Source organism: Maylandia zebra, linkage group LG14 (assembly GCF_041146795.1).
Source record: "Maylandia zebra isolate NMK-2024a linkage group LG14, Mzebra_GT3a, whole genome shotgun sequence".
Taxonomy (NCBI): domain Eukaryota; kingdom Metazoa; phylum Chordata; class Actinopteri; order Cichliformes; family Cichlidae; genus Maylandia; species Maylandia zebra.
The window spans coordinates 25,188,206-25,207,601 of record NC_135180.1 but is presented as its reverse complement, the minus strand read 5'-3'; the positions used below and the strand labels follow the sequence as shown (position 1 = coordinate 25,207,601).

General features: G+C 40.5%; 1 protein-coding gene across 9 annotated transcripts in view; it reads right to left on the bottom strand.

The window, feature by feature from the left end:
* LOC101466097 (muscleblind-like protein 1) overlaps window positions 1-19,396 on the bottom strand; it is a 66,222-nt gene that overhangs the window by 23,647 nt on the left and 23,179 nt on the right. The window lies entirely within an intron of this gene.

Here is a 19,396-nt window from a genome sequence, read left to right as displayed (position 1 = left end):
TATTCTGCCTAGCTACAGCATGAAAGGTACTTTGCATTGGAGAGCAGCAGAATGTCAAGACTTCATCCAGCATTTTGATTGGCTAAAAGCTGTGAGGACTAGCATTCCTAGCCTGACCATTGGCCCAAAGGCCCACATTGACAATGCTCCAAGTCATCCCTCCCGGTTCATCCCTATGTGGCTATAAACTATTGATCAGTGTTAATTGGTTAATGTCTTTTGATTTTCAGGGTACATTCCCTCTGGACTCAAGCATGTCAAATCCAGCCGTGTGTGTGTGTGTGTGTGTGTGTGTGTGTGTGTGTGCGCGTGTGTGTGTGTGTGTGTGTGTGTGCAATCAACTGTGACAATGCAGCCCCTCAATTACATAAATTACAGCTCTATCTGAGGGCTGTAATTTATTTAAGCTCTTTTTCAGCGGGGTTCCCTGCATCAGTTTTCAGTGGTCAAAGCTCAAAAGGTTTTAAACACTTACACATTTTAACAAGCCATACTGGGAATAAGCTGCAAAATAATTACTTCAAGAATAAGAAACTTTTGTAAAGGTTTTTAAAGAAGAAAAGGTTTAAGCTTCTGGTAAACAGGTGGTGGAAGTGCTTTTCTATGACGAGCAAGAATGTAGATGATCTCATGTTGCCAGTTTTTTATCAAAATATTTATATAAAAAACAACTACCTGACATTCTGGTGCTTTTAACTGGCACCACTCAATCGTTCACTGCAGTCAAACAGTGTTATTTTCAAAATAACATGGACAAAATTCTTAGGTTATGTTTTCGAAAAAGGTATTTTCTTTCTCGAAGATGAACAATATCAGCAAATTACGTGGATCCTGATAAAGACAGAATCTGAATTATCGTTTATTGGCTACATTCAGAAAGGTCAGCGCCCTAATATATTCATCCCCCTCTATTTTCACCAGCAGGGCCATTATCTATAGCAGCGTTGTTGTTCTCCAAACAATGCCATGCATGAGCCCGTGGTCCTTGCCAATCATTGTCTGTGATGTTAATGTTTTGGCTTCTCTCTTGTGCCTTTTCACCTGTCTGCCTGTCCTCCATGGAGACGTTAATATGCTAACAGACTACCAGCATCTGTCTCTCAAGCACTCTCCCTACTGTTCCATCTTCTTCTCCTCTCATCTTATTTTTGTCTCTTCTGTCTTTTTCCAATTCTTCAGGTCCAGTTCTCTGCAACTCCCTGCCCCATTCTTTCTTCTTAAGAATTAAGCAAGTTTCACACGTTTGGTTCACTCTCCAAATAATGGAGGTAGCTATTCCTCAAATCCAGATTCTAACACTTGAACCAATTTACCTTCCCAATATTTTAGTTGAAGCAAAGAATAGTTAAATGGTTAGCACTTTAAAGACAGGAAATCACTTTTCACTATTAAGGTGTATGGAGAATAGAGCAATCTGTTGTTAAAAATCACCTTAGCCTCATTAAACCAGATTTCTCCCATGTTTATTATAGTTCCACACATGCAGGTTATTCTGGTTCGGCACCCAGTACCAACTTTCCAGCTGGTCTCCAGCTTGACTATATAAAGGGGAGAAATCGCATTAGCTTTATCATGCACACCTGTCCGTTGAACCTCCCTGACACTGCCCCTTGAGCTCACAGTACCAAACCTCCCCTGCAGCTGAGCCAGCGACCGAACCTCCGCCACAGTAAGTAACAAGGAAGTCTTGGCCAAGATGTTCGACAGCTACACTGAGAGTTTCTGAAACCCACAGAGGCAATAAGTCATAAGTAATAATAAGTTATAAGTCAGTAGATAAACTGATTGATTTCCAGATTGTGAGTTTAACCCAGAAAATTGGAGTTTTGGTCGAGAGTGCAACATCCTCGACGTCTGGGCAACCACCTTCGGTTGCAAGGTGCAATCGGAATCCTTGTAGAAACTGCAGTTCCTCTCACACAGATTGGAAAATGTTTACAAATAATTGCTTACTAAAATGCTTGCTGACTTAATAAATACAACAAATTGTTACCAGATTCCAATCAATCTGCCCAAATGAGCAAAACTCGCCTGTGATGAGTCTCTTTCGAACAGTGGACTTAATTCATTTAAATGCAAGGTTCTGGTTATATTCCTATATAATAGCATGGCTGCCAAGTACCTATGTAGTTTCAGAGCAACAGAGACAGTCAGCAGACTGACTGTCTCTGTTGTTTTATCACCATCTTGACGTACCAAATTCTCTCTGAAAACGGCACATGACTGTGAGTCGTCATACACCAGGTCCCTAACTTTAACATGGCCATTTCAAGATCGCAAGTTTATTGCACACCGTTGTAATAATTCTGTGACTGAAGCCGGTACAAAGATTAACATATCAATTTGTGTCAGCATACAGTGATAGATAAGTGAGTGGATATAAAAAGATTTTATTCTGAAATCTTTAATCTTAAGGAGACCCTTGGTTGTGACTTGTGGGGCACAGAATTGGTAATTATCTGCTTTTTGTTTTTTCCTAATAAGTGTGTCATGTATTTATAAGAAGGAATAAAACAATTTAATTTCAGGAATTATACAAACTATTACTGCTGTAGTAGTAGTAGTTGTTGTTGTTGTTGTTGTTGTTGTTGTTGTTGTTGTTGTATTATTAATACCACTATTCCATAGCAGTAATTACTGTCAATATGTTTTTTTAACTGCTGCTTTATTTTGTCATCAAATGTAAGTGTATTTTTTGTCATGTCTCGCTCCCATCATCCCCTGGTTCTGAGGTTTCTTCCTGTTAAAGGGAAGATTTTTCTCCCCTTTGTTGCCAAGTGTTTGCTCAAAGTGAATCATTTGATCATTTTATTGTAGAGGATTTACCTTCAAATATAAAGTGTCTTGAGGCGACAGCTGTTGTGATTTGGCACTATATAAATAAAATTTAATTGAACTTAAAATGTATTATATACATAAAGGGATCAAGGGTCAAGACACTGACCCACATGTTTACGAAGTCATCGAATCACTATTTTTGCGTACATGTAAATGTTTCGGGGCGCTGTGATCTGAAACTCGCAATGTCGGTCTTACTTGTTGCCTGCGGTGCTTTGACAGCTCTCTGAAAGATGTGCCTGAGGAATTCCAGTGAATAAAACCTGTGGCAGAACTCCTCTCAGAGATTGGCAACAGAGGCAAAGACAAGAACAGAAGAAGTAGAAGGCAGACAGTCAGAGAGAGCTACAGAAAAGCAAAAGGGAGTGAGACAGACAGAGACACAGATGCAGAGTGTGCTTTTCATATTAATATTAATCAAAGTGGTCTGTGCAAGTGATTTCGGCTGTGCCTTTGTTGGCATGTATCTACAGTATATCCTCCAAAGGGCTGAATGGCACATTGCTTTCCACAAAGTCCTTCTGCGCGTTCACTCCTGTAATCACACACTGATTCTGAATGATCTTTTAATCTACCCATCCAGAATGACTCATTCCAACTTAACCACACATAATCCAACAGCATCTGATCTTTTCCGCATTTTCACTCTGTCTCTCCTCTCGGTGTGCCTGAGCTCCCCTCAAACCACGGCTGCACAGTGAACACCGTGACCAGTGTGACAACTGTAGAGCTTAAGTCTGGACGGCCACCGTTCCAAGTCCCTTTGCATTATTAATTCTCTCTCAGTGGAACTGCCTTTCCCTCCTGCTCCCAAAGACATGCATCAATCAAGAAAGTGCCGTCTGGTTGAGGGCTGTGGTGAGAATACACAAGCTCACATGCACACGCAGACACGCACTCTGGGGCATGTGCTTTCCTGACCAAAGGGTCCTGTTGGCAAGCATACGTCAGACAAAATATGACATCAGATACGGTACAAAGAACAGCCTGTCTGAGGACTCAGAGTGCTGCCAGACAAGCCAATGTTGTTAGTACGCACACACATACACCCCGCGCACACAGACACACGTACACACTCTAAAACAGAATTTTTATTAAGCAATACAGCTCAGCTGCAAACCACTGGCAAATCAGGCAGTATGTTAGTAGGTAAACCCGATGAGAAACATGTTTTTCGGAGACAAAAAACATCCTGTTTTCATTGCCTTCCCTTTTTCCACCTCTCCCTGTTCCATAGCTAATACCAGCCGGCTATATAAGTCTCATTATCTCGATCCAATCATTTATTAAATCTGGAACACCCCAGGTGCATTAGTATATTAGCCTGGATCAGTTAATGACCTTAAAATCTCATTTAACTGGGCAGAGGGATAAGCCGTTGAGACAACGACAAAGATAGACGTGTGGACAAAAGAATCACAGACAATGATAGACGAGGTGACGCAACACACCTGGTAGAAACTAGTAATGGAACATTACAGCGGACGAATACCGCCGAACGTCACGGCTGACGTAGAATCCGAGGAAAGCTTTTAGCTGCAGTGCTCAATTAGCCAAAACACCAATTACATTGCCCAATAGCACACAGAGTGTTAGCATGTTTTGGGTGGACGTTGGTACAAAATCATTAGCACAGGAAGTTAATGACGGGGCAAAATCATTAGCCCCCGTGGCTAATGACAACACTCTGCTGCTGCTGAGCTGAACTGCTCTTGTGATCTATTACCATACACGACGGACACATCTAACTCAAGCAGCTCATGTCAAAGGAGCATTTGACATTTTGATTCTTTTATTACTGGCTATCATTCTCCTTTTTTTAAAAAAAATTAATATTATGCTCTGCATTAATCAGTCCTTTTTCAAGGTAAGATACAGAGAGAGCTCACAAATCCCAGTGCTTCTTTTATTTGCTCTGAATACACTGGCTAAATCACATCAATCAAAATATCAAAAAATAATGATAAAAGCCTAGAATTAGAATTTGGTAGGATTTTTTTGTTAAGATTGTCTGGATTTAATCGTGAAAAAAAACCCAGATCCCATGCAGGACAGATTTTGAAATTCTTTCCATTTTGCTGTGAGGAAATGAATGAAAGCCTCCAAACAGATGATCAAGAAACAGGTACTTGCTGAAATCACATGAAGTGGACAGAAATGTCTGAGGAATTACAGTGGCATTGCTATTTTACCACCAGTACTGACTTATTTCACAGTGGGCCACCCGACAACTAAAGGAGTGCACTGGAATTGGTTCAGAGAGTGTATACCATGTAATCATTAGACTGGGCAAATGAGGATAAGGCATACCTTCTGTATCTGCTGCTGACCGGTCTGAAAGTGAACACCAGCATGGTTAAAAAAAGTCAGCATTAGCACCCAAGAAATAAAAAAAAGGATTAAATGAAACGTCAAAGTGACCAAGTCAGCAGCAGAGCCTTTTTTCATCTTTGCTCACTATGCTCCTTTACTAAAGTCACACAGCTCAGACTTCTTCATTTTATTTTTCACTTGCTTATAGGGCTGTTCGATATAACCATATATATCAGATGACGATATGAAAACGTCTATCGTTTCATTTTACGCTATCGTTTGTTTCGTGGTATCGCAAAATAAACTGTTTACGGCTATATTTTTTCATTATTTTGATGGTCACTGTAGTGGCTATATTAATTTCTTAAAGTTCTCTCTTTCTCTTATATTTAATATAACCACACTACAGACAAGCGCTTGTTTTTATGCGTTGTTGTTATTTCCACATAAACCTTTCACAATAAAGCTCAAGATCCTGTTGAGACTTTTCAAAATACACAGAATCACGTGAAAGATCTAGAGCAGGGGTCCCCAATCTCAGTCCACGAGGGCCGGTGTGCATGCAGGTTTTAGATCTCACCCTGGGTCAACACACCTGAATCACATGATTAGTTCATTACCGGGCCTCTGGAGAACTTCAAGACACGTTGAAAAGGTAATTTATCCATTTAAATCAGCTGTGATGCATCAAGGACACATCTAAAACCTGCAGGGACACCAGCCCTCGTGGACTGAGATTGGGGACCCCTGATCTAGAGTATTTGCGGATAAGAAGCAAAAAAGAGCCGTCAGGTGCTAAAAAGTAAACCTTAGACTCAAACAGAACAGGCTTTCCCCCGCAGCACGCTGTGTAATAAATACTCACAAAGAAAATGGCGGCCGTTACAATCTATGTCTAAAAATGTATAATTTCATGCATCGGTTAAAACACTCGACGCCCAGCTGGAAACACTTCCCGCAAGACGAGCTGCCCGAGATTCACAGAATTTACAGAAAATGTTACATTTTTGTGATTTATATCGTTATCGGACGATATATGTCTTAATATCGGGATATGAGATTTTGGTCATATCGCACAGCCCTACTTGCTTATAGAATCTGCTTTAAAATGCGGGATGAAAACGTTCAAATAAAAAAAAGTCTCTGTGGCGTCTGACCCTCTCGGCTGCATTATAGGTGGGAAGTGTTATCTTGGCTCCAGCGGGAACGTCATTGTAGAGTTGGGTAAGGCAAAGTCCCTAATTAGCTTTGTTCTCATTTAGTCTACAACGCTATCTCCCCTCAGACAGACAAATACACACATTTTCAAACACATATACACACATATAGACAGCAATGCAGAGAGAGGCGAGAGAGACCACCCCACAGCCCCTGAGATCTGGCCCTTCTTCTCTATTCCTCTTTCAATTAACCCTCTTCCTCCATCCTCTATCCGTTCATCTTTTTCTCTCGGCCTTTATCTCTCCTTCACTCTCTGTCTGAGCGTTCCCTATTCACAATCTTTAAAGTTTAGTCTAATTCAGTTTTATCTCCCATTCACTCTGTCAAAAAGGCAGGCAAAGAGCAGACCCATTAAAACAAGCTTAATGGAAGACTGTTGAACAGGCAGACAGGATTCAACAGCTTTTAGACCTAATTATTTCCTGCCCATCGTTGTAACGCTCGTTCTGCAGTTATACTGTATGGGCGTCACTGGCTGCTGGGGACAGACCTCTGTTCTTTTTTTGGATTTTCTTCATCTAAACCTTCCCCCTCTTTTCATATCTTGCTCTCCATCAATTTTCACTCTGCTTAAATTGCTTTACACTTATTGTCATTAAGTGTTCATTAAGAGGTGGGCTAAAGAGTTTTTGTTTTGTTTTTTTAATTGTTTGCTTATGACTATTTCAAGGCGGGGCGAAAAAGATGGAGTTGTCCTTGTAAATGAACAAAAGATGCTTGCTGACAAAGAATGGCAGCTGCCTTTGGTTTGTGCTGTGATCTTTAGCAGCTACATAAAGTGGCTCCGAAGTGAAAACAAAAGATGCTGTTGGCAACAGGAGACGGGCAACAGAGAGCGCTGCTCTCAGCCAGTGAAAACTGCATTTGACCTGGTCGCTGGAGAGCAAGAAAAACAGTTCGATGCCTTCTCTGCATAATGACCTGAAGAAGGCCTTAATATCAAATGACTGTTCTTTTTTTATGAGTCAAGATCAGATGCAGTAAAGTCAGCTGGCTGGAATGTTTTATTCAGCTCTTCTGATGAGTCATGGGGGACATGGCAGATAATCACAAGACCACAACCTAAAGCTTCAGAGTGTGAAAAACTGAGGGCAAGTTGTCAAATGCTAGTAGAGACATCTCTTCTTACATCCATGTGTGGCACATCTTCATTCACGCTCACACATACTCCTTCAACAAAGGGTGTCACTGTACTGGCATCAGCAGCTAGTGTCATTGCCTTGAGGTTAAAGCTGATAAGAGAGGATTAGCATTCATTACTCCACGGAGTGATGATACACCCACTGCAAGCACACACAAAATGATGCACAGGCATTCTTAAAGCACACACACTCGAGGAGCGTAGCCAAATGCTTTTCTCCAAAGATTATATTAATAATAGAAGGGAAGTACAAAGGAAACAACAGTAATACAGCATGTAATCCTTTGTATCATCAACAACTGCAGAGCTGGAAATCCTTAAACTGAAGCCTTTGGGATACATGACGAGTTTTGGCATTGTTGGGGGAAAAGAAAAAGAAAATAAGCACAACAGTAAAAAGGAATTAGCTATTCAGTGCAAGATTCTTCTATTTCCATGATGGTTTCATGATGAAGTTACCCGTTTCCCATGTGCACTACCCAAGAGCACTCAGAACAAAAGTAAGAATTGTTTAAAAAAACAGATAGATAGGCGTCTTTCCCCCCCTCAGAATCTTGTCTTCTCTACAGGAAAGGAGCATTCAGCACAGAGTGTCTTTTTCCTGTAAAGAGCCAAAAGGGAGCAAAAGTAAAAGACGGACAGAAAGAATAGAAACAAAGACTGAGATGGAGTCACGGGTTAAGGATGTATTCTGTTGGGGTGATATATCATGTAGAAAAGCATGACACAATGTGTCTTAATTCTCTCCCTCACACACTGTGCACAGCAGAGCAAAGGGCCATCACCCCCCTCCGTCTTCACATAGCGCCTTCCGGCTGCACACTCATCCACATCGATCCACATTGATCAAAGTCGGCTTGTACCACTTCAGCAAAGAGCGGGGAAATGCTGGACAGGGTGATCACCTTCTCTAAGCCTCTCTCACAATGGACTCATCTTGTCAGAGCTGCCACTGCCACGTATTGTATCCCGCTGTAGTCGCAACACGTAATGTTGTCCATCCACAAAGCCAATTAGAAAGAAAAAAGTATGAACAAATTCTAAAACTGAACAGAATTTATAGAGGAGCTTACATGAAAAAGCTTGCTTGAGAAAATAAGGATCTGACTGCACTCTAGATGTCATTCAGATCAAATATTTGTGAGGACATGTAGTCCAGTCTAGACTTAAAATACCAGCAGGGAAGCTGCGGTGGTAGACACTGCGGTGACAGACAGCAAGCTGTCGGCAGACCCAACACAACACAGCTGCTGTAGCCCTTCTGATGGCTGAGCCTGATACCGATGTAATCCAGTTAAAGCCTCCTGAAGAATCACAATGTCTAACAGCAAGCCCTGCAACATGCACTATAACAATAAAGGGATATTACAGACATTCTTCAATATTGCACATGCCGAAGAACTGGCTGGCACCACTCCCGTTCACTTCCGCACTCCCTTTCTCTGTTATTACTTTCCTTCCATCTACACACCATCTTCCTGCACTTCCCTTTTCTCGACCTGTCCATCATTGTCCATGTGACATAATTTGATTTCTGTCCATCACTCTTTCATTGTCTTTCACTTTATTTCGTTGCTACACAGTCTCTTTTCCTTTCTGACGCCACCCTCGTGCCTCATCTGTGTCTCTGCAGGGATTACACTCTCGGTGTCTTTTATGTCACGATGATGCAACTGGTGATGCAGACATTTTCTGCAAATGACACCGTCTCATTGCGTCATCTCACCTTGTTCTATTTGTCACTGTTTACTTGTTTTATTTCATTTCATGTGTTCATTTGCTCAGGTTTGCATGAGTTGCATGTTTCCGGGTGGGTTTTACAGGTAGTCTTTGTAGGAAGAAAAGGAGAGAAGAGCCGTGCTGAAAGCAGCCAAACATCCGCTCCATAATGGTCATGAAGGATCAATACTGCATGGCGACAAAGTGCTGATAAACAGTGTGGTTTCTGTTAATTAGCACTTCTCTAACGATCTCTCTCTCTCTCACACATTTTCTCCTCCTCTTTTCCCTACTCTTTCACTTTCTGTACTTCCCTCCCACCCTCTTCATTCCCTTCCATTAAAACCCTTTGTTTCTCTGACTTGATCGCTTGGTCACTCCTCTAAGTCTGCTGACGCTGTCCTCCCAACCAACACTCTATCTCCGAGCAAAGAAAACAAAGTGAGGGGAGGAATCCGAGTTCTTTTCACAAGCGTGATGAATATCCCACTCCTGTGTTTGTGGCTGACGGCTCTCAAGGATGAGATTTAATGAAGCTCTCATCCAACTCTGATTATTTTCTAATTAAAGGAAGGAGTGATGAGGGCAATGAGTAAATTCATGAATGCATGTTTATAAATGCGAGGCAAAAAAACCCCAAAAAACAAAACGACAAATACGCCAATGACAGATGCCAAAGACAGTAATCACACTCAGCTGAATCTTGTTTACTGCGCTCCATTGGGAATGGAGGTCATTTGGCAGGAATACATGATCGTAGCACTTAAACAAATTACAAATCTAGCACAGAAGTATGTTTAACATGTTCAGCAAAATGCGCATGCAGCTGCTGTAAATATTTTTTCTTACTTGCATTAATCCGGCTGGACTTCATGGCTAAGAAACTGGATATCTGCAAACATTTTTTTTAGGATGCTCGGGAGTTAGGAAACTTTAGAGGCAGTTTTTCATACCTCTTGTATTTTGCCATTCAGTGCTTATAGTTATTTGTCAAATGTGTTGCTTAGTTGGCCTTTTCAGAAGGTGAAAAAATAAAACCCTAATTAATATCTATGCTGTTTAATGTAAATGTGTTTAAAAGTCATTGTTGTATTTCAGAACTGAAGGTTGTACAGAGAGCGCAGCTAAGGTTTGGTTCTGCTAAGAGTAGTCACCAAGCGTAGCTGGTCAGTAAATCCCTTCAAAATATCAGGCTTAACCATTTCTAATTTAATATGTCTTCACATTAAGGATGTTAACCATTAGGGTTTTTTTGTCAAATGTTTGTGAAGATAATAATAATATGAATAACAATCAAAAAATACCTTTTTAATGAGTAATGCATATGTTGTTTTTATAAGTTATTTTTTTGATATCAATACTGATTGTTAGGATCTGAGGTTTGCTTACACAAATACATTTCTTGTCTTTCAGCGAGGCTTTGAAGTTTTTAGCAATTAGCCTAATTAGCCAAGACACTGTTTTGTTTTCATCCTGTAATCAAATGAGTCTATACTCCCTAAGCGTAACAATAAGAGAGCAACAGTATGCAGTATGGGCTCGATGTTAACACCAGCTGTTTAGAAGTAAAATGTTAATAATGACAATGATCCCAAACATAATGCCATGCATGCATGTTTGCAAACCTTGATAGAAAAACATATAACGGAACACTATGAGTTACGGATTGGCCTCCCCAGAACCTCAACATTATTGAAGCACTGTGGGATCATCTTGACCCTAGAATGAAATAAGAGGCAGCCAACATCCAAAGAGGAGTTTTGAATGTCCTTCAAGAAGCCTGGAAAATGAGAAAGCTTTGCTAAAAGAGTTCAGGATGTGTTAACTACTACACAACTGGAGAATAAAACTGTTCACACCAAATATTGACTTGTTAAAATTGTATAACCTCTGTTTTTGCCTTATATACTATGTCTTAATCTGTGTTTTTACATGTTTCATGTGACCCGGGAGCAGCTAAAAGCAGTTTGTTTCAATCACTGCACCTATTTCTCATTGTCCTGGAAAATGCACAGTACTGTAGATGAAAAACAATTTTCAAAGACACAACAGTTTGTCGTGTGGAGACATTCATTTCAATCCAGTTTGGTTTCACACAACACCACAACTATCAGCCTCTTATTGGAAGCAGTGCTGCAGACTGCCCGCACAACACGTCTGCCTTTGTTTCCACTTTGATCATCCATGATTCTAATTTCTCTGTTCCAATGCGTTGTGATTTGCGAGCTATCCTGCCGTGGCTTCCATGACGACACATAATCGCTTCAAAATGTCCAATGACACAACAGCGTGCGACTTGCCCAGCCTCCAGTTTCCTGCCTGCTCTAGCCTGCAATATCATTAACCAGGCACCAAAGCCACTCTATCGTGATCACCTACCTGAGGTGAATACTTATTATTTTTCAGGACCCTTTGTGCTTTACTGAGATCAGCGAGTGTGCTAGTGTCATTGTGTGAGTGGGTGTCTGCAGGCGAGAGTAAGTCTTTGTTGCTCATGTCAGTTTGTGTGTTTATGTGTTGGAACCTGAAAGTGAATGATTACACTTCAGAAGAGCTACTGCACGATGCCCGCACTGGTGCGATCGGATGAAGAGTGCGGGGTCAGTGACGGATAGAGAGAAGCGGAGATGGAGCAAAGACGGGGGTAGGCAGAATTACGGTGCAGCCAATCGACAGAAGCAGGAAAACAAGTTGGCAGATGACTCTCTGTCCTGGGGTGAATTAATGTTCTGTTGCTTCCACTCTCCATTTACTTCACCCTCCACCCCCGTACACCTTACTTGTCTGCAGTCTAATTTAAATGTTTGTTTTATTACATTAACCTGAAAGAATTACAAATGGAGAGCTTTGAAAGGAGCCCGAAGATAGCGAGAGGTGAGGTCAAAAAAGGGGAGGAGGTGGAGGCGGAGGAGGGACAGCGATCAGCACACGCGGAGAAAGGCGATGAGTTAGTTTGGTGAGACGGGGGACGGGGATGGGGGGAGTCGAGACAGGCTAACAGGAATGGATCGCGCCATAACTGATTAGATATTCTATCCACAACAGCACTAGCAGCAGGAGCAGCAATAGCAATGGGACATCACGACTCAGCATGCAGATATCCTGATATTACCTTCAGACTCTCTAAATGTCCAGGGCCCTCCAGTTTGTTAAGAAAACACATGCAGAAGTAAGCATACGCAAGAATGACACACATATTTGTAGAGAAATACGCACAGAAAGCTCACAAGTTGAAAAATGAAGGGTACCAAAAGGTGAAAGAGGGAAGTTTCCATGAGCTGGGAGGCTATCCCTGAATGCCCTTGTATATATTTTGGCTCTGGTGTTGTTGTGTCATGTCTCCATGCTGATGCAGCATGTTTAAAGATGGATGTGTGTGTGTGCGTACGTGCGTCTATGCTGATGCAGTGTATCCACAGATGGATGTAATGGTGGCCTCTCTGAGGACAGAGAGACATTTAGAGGAGACGTTTCAAGGGAGGACCTGCTCATGAATATAGCCAGACAAAGTTAATAGCTGCTGGCTGCGTGTTTTCACTCCTCAGTTCATGGCAATGTGCTAATAAAAGTCTCTCTTAGGCCAATATGTGTGAAAGATTATATATAGTATATCCTGCTTAGGAAGACCAGACAATATAAAAATGGATCTACAGAAATCATAAGAAACAAACAGAAGTATAAAAGTACTGATCCCACAGTGAGCAAAAGGGGACTTTGGGGTCAAACTGAAATATGTATCAGCTAGAAAATTAGCAAATACTCTCTGGTATGTAACTTGTTCTGCACACTTACTTGGTAAAAAAATAAATAAATACAGTCTAATTTATTTCACTCTAATTTTCTGCAGTGAAGCAGCCCTTGACATAAGTGTTTTTGCCACAGAGTGTAAAGTCTAATGGGAATCACTGCTAATTTTAGCAATCTAGGCTAACTAGCTTTCACTTCCTTAATTTTTCAAAGTGTAATGGGAGCTCCCAAATGCCAGGACACAGCATCTGCTAACAATGCTCACCTGTGACTGCCCAGCAACTGATTACTCAAAAAAAGAAGCTCATTTACTAAAATATGTTAAATATGCAAAAAAGCATAATGATTGTAGACTACTGAAGTAATTACAGTGAAATGAGCAAACAGCCTGGAAACGAACTAAAAACTGCACTCTAATTAAAAAAATATATATAAAATGAATAAAACTTGTGTAAAAATATTACACCATAACTCTGGTCCCCGGAAGGCCAAAGATAACATTACAAAGACGCTTAAATTTTGTCCATCGTCTAACTAATAAAGCCCCAGACAAACAAATGTCTCACCAAAATATGATGAAAAGTGATAAAAGATAAAATCGCTGAGTGTGAAATGGAAATGAAAGTGTCTGGGATGCCTGTAAGGTAAAAAAAAAAAAAGAAGAAGAAGAAAGGGGAGAAAGAGGGACGGAGGGCGGGATGGGTTGAGTAGAGACAGATTAACAGAGGTAATGAGAGGAGAGGATGAGAGCGAAGAGCATGGCAGGAGAATACAGATACAGAGCAGATTAACTCTGTCGGAGTACGTTTCCTTTTCAAAGAGTTCTTATTCAATATACTGCATCCCTCTGTGGACTACACACTAACACACACTCACAGCTCTACTTCTGTTTTCTGCCAGGCTCTGATCTCAATATATATTGCCTAGCCTATTCTGCTGTTATCTGTTCTCGGTGCTTTCCTCTCGCCCGCTCTTGCTCACCCCTTACATTTTTGAAAACGTTTTCAAGGACTTTGCGGTATACAGTATAGCTATGTAGGTCACTATACCTTCCCAATGCTGCTGGCTTGTGTGTCTCCGCAATGTGGCGATGTATGTGTGACTGTTGAGTGTAGCTTTTAAACACTGATCACTGCGACAGGGACACCAGGTGATCATTGCGTAAATATATTTGTATATCGCAAACTAAGCATACAGTATTGATTCAAACACTTTACAACACAAATACATCAGCGTTGTTGGTTCAGAGGATAATGAGTTTACCAAAGCTGAAAAGTGGGGGTTTTTTTTCCCTCTGACTATCTTGCATGAATTATTAAGGTCCTTTGGGCAACTTTAAACAAACATAATAATACTCCATCTTATTTGATTAGAATGTGCCTCTTAGTCCCCACCAGTTGGTACATCAAAGTCTGTTTTTTTAAGTAAGGATTCAGCAGAAATAAGACCTTGTTGTAGACTACAGCCACATCCCAGAGACTCTGATAACAGCTGACCTTTTTTTAATTTTAACATGAGCTTCTGTGGGGGTTTTTCAGTGCCTACGAAGCTTTTGCTTTTTACAAGAAAATATTGTAATAACCTCACTTGTTGCTTGCGCCACTCTATCACTTCCTTAATGCACTTGAACAGGCACTCTGGTGTTTATGGCGGTAATAACACACATCACCATTGGTGTGATGATTGCAAGGGATTCTCTGTGTTATTGCAATAATACAGTCACCATATCTCAAGTACACGTGGAATCACTGGTATAATCTTGAATGCAAAATGTGTGCGTGGAACATTTAATTTGCTTAAACAGTGGCAGGACTTTATTAAGCTCAGACAATAACAGCACATTTACAGGCCAAACTTTCAGTTAAGAACTTGGCTGCGTTGGGTCTGACAAACAGCATCTTGGAAAATATACTTCATGCTCTGCTGAATGAAAAGATCCAGGAAGGAACGGCACTTGTATGCTCAGCTGTAGGCCGTCCGGTTCTCCGGTGCTTTATGTGACACATCACTGGGGTTTGGCTCGAGTGTGAAATGAACATCCCCTGGATTGCCAAATCTAAATATGTCCTTACCTAATAAAAGTCAGACCCCACACTGGCCATAAAACTTGGGACAAAGGGATTGCAGGACTTCAAACAGTGTTTGATCTTTCATTGCTGAACTTTCTCTTTGTCTATGTTAGTTTTCTTTTGCCTTTTTCTTTCTGGCAACTATAGTTTTGAACACAATGAGCAAGTCAAATTAAATCAAACCAGCGCCCCTCTATAAACACATTCTTTATAAGATGTTTTTTCTGGCTTTGTACAAAGAGGCAGAATTGAAACCCCTGCTGCCTGATTGGTTAATTACCATAAATCCTCTAACAGCCCATTATTCAACATTACATCAGAACAAAATTGCTGACAGACTGTTAAAATTGTGATATACTATATTTACACCATACGTTTGACCAACTTGAATGTAGGCCACCAAAATACTTGTAGCTCAGTGTAACATGCAAGTATTTTTACTTAACCAAAACTATTAATAATAAAAAGAAAAATATTAAATTGTGCAAGAAAGAGAGAACAACTTGACAGCACGCACTGTGCTGTTTTTCACATTTATTCACCACATTCAGGACACAATGCCCTTGAAATTTACTCAGTGAAAAGGTGAGGAACAATTACAAATACACTCAATATAAATATAACTTTTTCTCTTCATAATCTTTCATGTAACATTTTTTTTCTGCCAAACCTCAAGTTCCACCAGCATAAATAAGAGAAGGGCAGAGAAAATGCATTACTTATACAACATTTAATGCTCCCTTCTTATCACAGAATTTCCTTTAAAAACTACTAATATATGTCTGTGAGGACTTTGAAGTTTGTGTGTGTGTTTGTGTAATGTTGTTTTCTTTGAAACAAATAATTTGATCATCCTCAGCGGGCTTGTTAGAATTCATGTTAATACGGAATAACAATATATTCCGTACAAGATGAAAAAAATCTTCGTAGTGAAATTGTGATTATAAAAACTCCCGCTCCCCAAAGAGCAAAACTAAACTTCCTCATGTTTCCTGTTAAAATAATGTATTTTTAAGAATAGAACACATTTTCAACAATGTATCATTTTGTAACTTTGAAAGTAGCTATTCAACACACACAAGCTTTAAAGGGTTCTAAACTTCTTATAGAAAAAAGAAGTTTCAATGAGAAAAAATTGCTGAGGAAGTCAACTCGCTGTCAGATAATTTTAGCACAGTCATCAGTAGCCAGTCGGAACCCCTTTGGCTTTTTTGGCTCACTCTCACCTGTTTCCCATCACAGTCCAATGGTAAGTTTATTGTATTTCGTCAGCTTAAATGCCCCCAGATTTGCTTTTTATTCACTTGCAGTGAAACCAGCTTTCTGTCCAGCTGCTAATAGCAACAAGCTGTTGAATTCCTTCAGCAGGAGACAAAAGGAAGAGCATATCCCACTGTTTTCCATTCTCTCAAACAGTTACAAAAATACATTGTTTGTTCAAATCTTCTGAAACGGACTCTTTAGCACACGTGAGTACATCCTGATCTGGCATCTCTTTCTGTTTAAATGTAAATAATTTTAAGAGTAGAGATTATACAAGGTCACTCCAATGCCATGACATCTAAAGGGGAATTTCTGCACCAGGACATGGCATCAAGCTACTTCTGTGCTTGGCAGGCTGAACGGAGAAATTTTTCAATACGACACAACTGCACGCAAAGTCAAAAGTGAACACCAACTCACAGAAACTCACTGTTAAAAATGAGAACTCGGGTTGTAGACACGTCTGGTTCATTTGGAAAAACTTGAAAAAAATGACCTACGTATTAGAGAAGAGTTTTGAGTATTTGAACAAAGTGGTAGATGCTGTTTGATTTATTATCGTAGACAACCTCTAAACAGAATGACGGCTGAAAACATTTGAAGACTGGTAAAGAAGCAATGCATTACATTATCAGTACTTCTTCCAATGGCAAATTAAAACTAAATAAAATCATTTTGAAGTTGTGCTGTGTACCTAGACAGATTCCTCATGTCTTTGTAAACATCGTATTCTTCGTTACTTGAGTCCAGGCCATGAGGGTCAGTCTCACTGTAATATTGGCCAATCATAAAGAGCCTCTGCCTCATTTCCTGTCTGCTTTTATCAGTCCATCCTCTGTTATACGCCCCGTAAATGGAACTTTCCACCATATTCACCACTGACAAAAACCTATTTTTGTGACATTGCTGAATGGCTGAACGAAGTTTGGGTATAAATATGTATAAATAAAGGTATTATCATAAGAGACCAACTGGTAAGAATTCACAAGGCTCTGATGTGAAAATAAAATGTGCATTTACGGAATGTGAGAAAGACTTGATTCAATACATAAAGAAGATAAAATTAAGGAAGCTATCCATGCGTCTTTCTATTTCTCCTGCTACAAGTCCTCCTTTCCTTTGCTAGCCTGCATTGTAAAAGCACCGAAGGGCAGGTGGTGTGAAAAATTATCCAGGGGTGGGAAGCCACGTTTAGCACCATCCATCCCTTTACTCCTATTTTTCTATCCACATTCTCCTGCCTGTCCTTCCCTTATCCCCTTGCCCCTTCTCCATGCCTGGCTATGTATTATGAATTCATCTGCAGATAAAGCAGATCTATCATTCTGTCATGAAGGCAGGAAAGGGAGGTAGACTGTGGAATGCCCTGGCACTGAGAGCAGGGAAGGGCTGTGTGCATAGTGCTATGCTTCCTTGCGCATTCCCTGCTGCGCCTGCTCTTGCCCTCTCCAGCTCTGTCTGTCTGTCTGTTCTCATGATCCATACAAGGCCCCAGCTGCCCCCCTTATCCATTCTTGCCTTACCTGTACCAACTAAACCCACACAAGCCACCTTAGCTTCAGCCAAACAGCCCATAACTGTAATAACACAGTGCCTGGCTTAACAAGAAATCCATCCCCAGGTATAAACCAAGGCCTGCACTGCTTGACTAACTCTCAGCTCAAGTCTCCAGTTACACAGAATAACACCCTGCTTGCCAATCAGATAGGGGACAAATTACAAGACGTGCACAAGAGAGTACACAGAGCTCTAGGATCCAGAACGATTGTGCCCACTGGAGCCAAAATATAGAGATGTATCTCACCGATAGCTCTGCATTCAGCACATATAAAACATATGAAGTAATGAGAAAGCAGTTAGAGGCATGTGTGTGCATGTTGTACATTTGTCTTGTGTTTATCCCGTGTACGTTCACTTTTATGATCTTTCGATGCAAAACCTCTCAGCCATCATGTTTGGCTCTCAGCCACTGGACAGCCTTTACACCCAATCTCGTTAATGTTGATCAAATAAAAAATGAACTGCATATTCGATGTGTATGAGTGTTTATAACATTTTGCAGCATCAAATTTAAGAATACATCCATCCAATTTTCTTAACCAATTGAATTCCTATCCCAGCTGTCATTGGGGTAGAGCGTGGATAGAAACAATCATTCGCTCTCACAGTCACACTTAGAATCATATTTAACCTAACATGTTTTTTGACTGCAAGAGGAAGAACCCAGCAAACCGGCAGAACCAAACCCAGGACGTTCTTGCTTTGAGACGGTGCTAATCACTGCACTGCTGTTCCACCTACATATGTGTGTTATCAAAATTTACCTCCTTGACTGTCTTATTTTCTCTTCTTTTTCTTTAACTAAGTTCACACCTGACTTTGTCTCCTTTATATCAAAAGAAAAATGCCTGAATTAAATTACGTCAGCATCTCCTTATCAAATTAATAACATCTGAGATATCAAAATGTTTATGTTGGCATTTGTTCCCCTAGAGTATCTGCATTTCAGTATACAGAGTATAATGTCAGGATGAGGTGTTTATTCTTTAACTATGCTAACACTATGGTGGTAGGGTAAGTTTTGTGTCTTCTTAGTGATTTCCTCCAGAATCACCAAGAAGCAGATGTTTCTAGTTTGGACTGAACATTGTTTAGACTGATTTTGTTCTATTTGTAAAAGTATTAACATTCCCATCAGTCTCAGCTAAACTTTGTGTTTAGCTGGCAAACATTTGTATGCTAACATGCTAAACAATGATGGGGGCAGCTGTAAAGCAGACACATTAAACATTATCACTAATCTTAGCATGGCTCTAGATTCAGTTCTGCTCAAAACTGGCTCAAAATCAGAAAACTCTCCAACCACAGTGGTTAGCTGCCGTGAGCTAACACTCATGAGTCAAGATGCAAAACCTCTCCAATGTCTCCAGTCGCCAGAATCAAACCTTTGTCCTCTGTCCACCTTTCGTACCACTTACACTGACAACAAAAGCAGTTAAGCTTATTGCAAAATGTATTAAATAAAATTGGTTGAAAGCCTATAAACAGATTTGGTGACAAGCTACACTGCGACATAAATATCTGT